Genomic DNA, 6,000 nt, shown 5'->3' with positions numbered 1-6,000 from the left:
GTACATTGCTGCATTCATCTTTCCCTCAATCATGACTAGTCTCCCAGTTCCTGCTGGTGAAAAATATCCCCACAGCATGATGCTGCTACCACTATGCTTCACTGTAGAGATGGTATTGGCCAGGTGATAAGCGGTGCCTGGTTTCCTCCATGATGCTTGCTATTCAGGGCAAAGAGTTCAATCTTTGTTTCACGAGACCAGAAAATTTTGTTCCTCATGGTCTGAGAGTCCTTCAGGTGCCTTTTGGCAAACTCCAGGTGGGCTGTCATGTGCCTTTTACTGAGGAGTGGCTTCCGTCTTGCCACTCTACCATACAGGCCTGATTGGTGGAGTGCTGCAGAGATGGTTGTTCTTCTGGAAGGTTCTCCTCTCTCCAAAGATACACTGGAGCTCTGTCAGAGTGACCGTCGGGTTCTTGGTCACCTCCCTGACTAAGGATTTCTCCCCCAATCGCTCAGTTTGGCTGGGCGGCCCACTCCAGGAAGAGTCCTGGTGGTTCCAAACTTCTTCCATTGACGGATGATGGAGACCACTGTGCTCATTGGGACCTTCAATGCTGCAAAATGTTTTCTGTAACCTTTCCCAGATCTGTGCTTCCATACAATCCTGTCTCAGAAGTCTACAGACAATTGCTTGGAGTTGATGGCTTGGTTTGTACTCTGACATGCACTGTTAACTGCGGGACCTTATATAGCCACTTCAATACCGGGCACTTATACATCTTCCTGCCCAGACCAATTTTCAGCTTTCAGTGCTGTCGCAGTTTGAATGACAATTGCGCGGTCATCCATCACTGTACCCAAACTAAATTTTTATAATTTTTTTCCCACAAATACAGCTTTCTTTTGGTGGTATTTCATCACCTCTGCGGTTTTTATTTTTTGCTAAACAAATTAAAAAACGACCTATAATTTAGAAAAAAAATAAGTTTTGCTTTTGTTTCTGTTATAAAATTTTGTAAATAAGTAATTTTTCTCTTTCACTGATGGGCACTGATAAGGTGGCACTGACAGGCACTGATAAGGTGGCACCAATGAGGTGGCACCAATGAGCGGGCACTGACGGGCACTGACGAAGGGCACTGATATGCGTCACTGATGGGCACTGGTAGGCGGCACTGATGGGCACTGGTAGGCAGCACTGATGGGTGGCACTGATATGCAGCACTGATGGGCATTGGTAGGCAGCACTGATGGGCACTCATGGGTGGCACTGAGTGGTACTGAAAGGCTGCAAAGATGGGTTCTTATGGGTGGCATTGATAGGCAGCACTGCTGGGCACTGATAGGTGGCACTGCTGGGCACTGATGGGCACTGATAGGCAGCACTACTGGGCACTGATGGGCATTGATATGTGGCACTGATGGGCACTGATACGCGGCACTGATATGAGGCACTGATAGGCATCCCTGGTGGCACTGGCAGTGGTAGGCATTGTGAGTGGGCACTGATTGGCAGCTGCCTGGGCATTGATTGGCAGCTGCCTGGGCACAAATTAGTATTTCCCTGGGGGTCTAGGGGGGGCATACTGGTGGTCTAGTGTGAATAGCCATCCTGGTGGTCCTGGACTGCATGGTGGCGGTCCTGGGATGGATCCGAGGGGGGGCTGGGCTGATAAACAATCAGCCCAGACCCCCCTGTCAGGAGAGCAGCCAATCTACTCACGTCTGTCAGACGCGAGTGAGGAAAAGCCGATCACTGGCTCTTCCTATTTACATCGTGCTCAATCGTGATTGGACACGGCTGATCACATGGTAAAGATTTTACCTAGATCAGAGTTGCGGTGTGTCAGACTGACACACAGCAACAACGATCGCTGTGATACGCGCCCCCGGGGGCGCGCAGCGGCTTAATATCCTGATGACATCATATGACGTCCAGTCAGGATATTGAAACCACTTCGCCGCCGTCATTCTGCTATATGGCAAATGACAAGTGGATAGACAGGTGTGTGCTTTTCCAAATCGTGTCCAATCAACTGAATTTACCACAGGTGGACTCTAATTAAGTTGTAGAAACATCTCAAGGATGATCAGTGGAAACAGGATGCACCTGAGCTCAATTTTGAGTGTCATGACAAAAGGTTGTGAATATGTATGTACATGTGATTTTTTTGTTGCAAAAATTTTAAACAAACTTCTTTCACATTGTCATTATGGGGTATTGTTTGTAGAATTTTGAGGGGAAAAAAAAATGTAATCCATTTTGGAATAAGGCTGTAACATAACGAAATGTGGAAAAAGTGAAGCGCTGTGAATACTTTCTGGATGCACTGTACTCCATATGACAAGGGAATAATCAGACTTCCAGAAAACAGCTCTCCCTGTAGTCACTCAAAAGGATCCATCAGGGTCAAGAAAAATATAAAAGAACTCTCATGGTGTAGTATTTAGTAAAACCACTAGTTAACCACTTGCCGATCGCCTAACGCAGATATACTGTGGCAGAATGGCACAGCCAGGCGAAATTACGTACCTGGTACGTAATCTGACTCCCTGCCTCACAGTGACACCAATAGCATTTTTTTTACTGATTATTGCATCGGTGTCAGTTTGTGACAGTTATAAGTGGTAGGGCAGTTAGTGTTAGCCCCCTTTAGGTCTAAGATACCCCCTGTCACGGAACGCCCCACACTCCGCTTGAGTGCTTCCGTCATATACCGCTTCCTAAGTTCTGGAACACGAGTCCAATGGATCTGGCTATAGGAACCCCAAGAACTAGACAACACCAGTCTTGGAGTACATCAGAACTGCCTTTATTTTGAGATCTCACAGACCTTTTTATGTCAGGGATGACTCAAAGCTAACCTAATTAACATGACCTAATTTACTACAAAATGTACCCAGACCAGATGACAGTCTTGTGGGCACCGGGCTTCACACATTAATACAATTAACAATACAAACAACAATCTCCCCCCTCCTCAGCCTAGACCATTCGTCTATTAGCCAGGGCTGGTGGCTAATGTGATCAGCTCTCTCAATTAACATAAACAACAATGGGTGAAAAGACTCTTAGAGCCACACTAAACACATTATAGCAGAGTTGATGACATTAGCATTTAACAGTACGAGTCCCAATGGTATAAATCAGTCACCATTCTAATATGGCATATAAAGGGTTCCAGAGTCTGTGTGTTTTGGGGGGACATGGAGCTGAATCCATAGTAACATCAACCCCAGGGTCCCCAGGCATACAGCTCACAGAGAGCACCATTCCCCCAAATGCTAGGGCCCATAATCGGTGGGCAACAGGCCTGCATACAGTCCTCTCCAACAGCCTCCGTCCCGGCCAGGTCCGTGACATTTCTCCCCTTTCGGCAGGAGACTAACACAGGAGGAGACCCCAGACGGGTTGACTCCGAAGTTAGTAAACAGCTCCAGTCCTCTACTGCCTGTACCCACACCGTACCCCAAATAAATTATTCCAAACAGAGTATCACTCACCCAGCCAACCTCTGCCTCTCTCAGAGAACATATCTGCCGCTGGGGAGAGGCCCGGACTGGCTCTTCTCCCTGGAATCCTTTCTGCCGCTGGAGAGAAGACAGGGGGACTGGGCTCACTCCATCCTGCTGTTGGGGATCTGGGCCGACTGCCCAGCATTCCTGGGGTATACAGGTGGGGACTGAAGCCCCATCAACCGACACCAGATCAAGCTGCAGTTGTGAGGTGATGACTGCATTCTCTCCTTGGACCTCCACAATTGCTGCAGGTGTGGGGCAGAGGTCTTGGACCCTCTGTCCGGTTGCCAGCACTTCTGCTGGGGGTTTGCCAGGTGGTTCCTCCTCTACAGAAACGTCTATTAAATCCCCAGTCTCTGGAATTGGTAAAAGTGTGGGACAGAGGTCTTGGACCCTCTGTTCAGTTACCAGATCTTCAGCTGGAGAAGTTTGTTTTAACTCCATAGATGCTGCTGGCAGAAAATCACATGTCCCTGTCAGTGTTGTGGGAGAAAGGCTGACTACCTCTTCTCTCAGTAAGGCCGAAGCCACTGTTGGTGCTGGGCAGAACACAGTGAACTTTGGCCCTGATAGCAGCTCTTCTGCTGGAGGCTCATCAGGTTGTTCTTCCTCAGCAGAAAAGTCTATCAAATCCCATGTCTCTGCAACTGATGTCTGGGAATAGAGGTTCACCATCTCCTGTCCATGGAACCCAGAAGATGCTATCATTTCTGGACAGAGGTTAGCAGAGCTCTGCCCTGTTGTCAGCACTTCAGGTTTGGGGACGGCAATCTCCGGATTTTCCACTGCCGATTCTCTGGCATGCTGCTGAACTTGTTCTAGCAGTTTCCTGTATGCCCTTTCCAGATGCTGTTCCTTCCTTAGCAAATGGTCCAGATCAGGTTTGAGCTCTGAGACCCCTGCAAGACCGAGCATAGACTCTCTATAGTCTCTCATGTCCTCAAGGTCAGGTTCCCCCTCATCGCCAAACATAAAAAGATCTGTAAGGTTCTCCCACAGCAATCCAGGGCCGCCAAAGTCATATCCCTCCGGAGAGCATTCTGTTGTCTCCCCTAAATATCCCTCCTCTGCGTGCCATTGCAGAGCCCGATAACGATTGTCCAGCTCTATCTCCTGCTGGACCAACCTGTCCAACTCAGTCACCCATTGCTCCTGGGGCTGCTCTCCCAGGAATGCCATCCGCAATGCCCGTTGGTCACTGGCCCGTTGCTCTTGGGTTTGAAAGCACTTGCCCTGTTTTATACCAGCGAGACGGAGGGCTGCATTCCAGAGCTCCACCCGAATCAGCTGCCTGAGCTCCAGGTATTCATCCTCAGACACAGTCCTGGTGTACGTTGAAAGGATGATCCGCAGCAGCCCCGGGAATTCTGATGCCAGGTCCATATCTCCGCTGGGGTGACTGAAGTCTGCTATGCTGATCTTGGATCCAGTTGGAGGTTTGGATGTCCCAGACTTCAGACTTCAGGAAGCTTTCCCGCTGCTTGCCACCAATGTCACGGAACGCCCCACACTCCGCTTGAGTGCTTCCGTCATATACCGCTTCCTAAGTTCTGGAACACGAGTCCAATGGATCTGGCTATAGGAACCCCAAGAACTAGACAACACCAGTCTTGGAGTACATCAGAACTGCCTTTATTTTGAGATCTCACAGACCTTTTTATGTCAGGGATGACTCAAAGCTAACCTAATTAACATGACCTAATTTACTACAAAATGTACCCAGACCAGATGACAGTCTTGTGGGCACCGGGCTTCACACATTAATACAATTAACAATACAAACAACAATCTCCCCCCTCCTCAGCCTAGACCATTCGTCTATTAGCCAGGGCTGGTGGCTAATGTGATCAGCTCTCTCAATTAACATAAACAACAATGGGTGAAAAGACTCTTAGAGCCACACTAAACACATTATAGCAGAGTTGATGACATTAGCATTTAACAGTACGAGTCCCAATGGTATAAATCAGTCACCATTCTAATATGGCATATAAAGGGTTCCAGAGTCTGTGTGTTTTGGGGGGACATGGAGCTGAATCCATAGTAACATCAACCCCAGGGTCCCCAGGCATACAGCTCACAGAGAGCACCATTCCCCCAAATGCTAGGGCCCATAATCGGTGGGCAACAGGCCTGCATACAGTCCTCTCCAACAGCCTCCGTCCCGGCCAGGTCCGTGACACCCCCCTAACCCCCCCAATAAAGTTTTAATCCCTTGATCACCCCCCGTCACTAGTGTCACTAAGCGATCATTTTTCTGATCGCTGTATTAGTGTCACAGGTGACGCTAGTTAGGGAGGTAAGTATTTAGGTTCGCTGTCAGCGTTTTATAGCGTCAGGGACCCCCATATACTATCTAATAAAGGTTTTAACCCCCTAATTGCCCCCTAGTTAACCCCTTCACCAGTGATCACCGTATAACTGTTTTACGGGTGACGCTGGTTAGTTAGTTTGTTTTCTATATTTTCAGGGTGCCTGACGTTTATTACCTAATTAGGGTTTAACCCCCTGATCACCCGGCGTCGCCCCAGGCAGCGTC

This window comes from Aquarana catesbeiana, linkage group LG02, assembly GCF_042186555.1.
Source record: "Aquarana catesbeiana isolate 2022-GZ linkage group LG02, ASM4218655v1, whole genome shotgun sequence".
Classification (NCBI taxonomy): domain Eukaryota; kingdom Metazoa; phylum Chordata; class Amphibia; order Anura; family Ranidae; genus Aquarana; species Aquarana catesbeiana.
Note: the sequence above shows the minus strand (reverse complement) of the source record.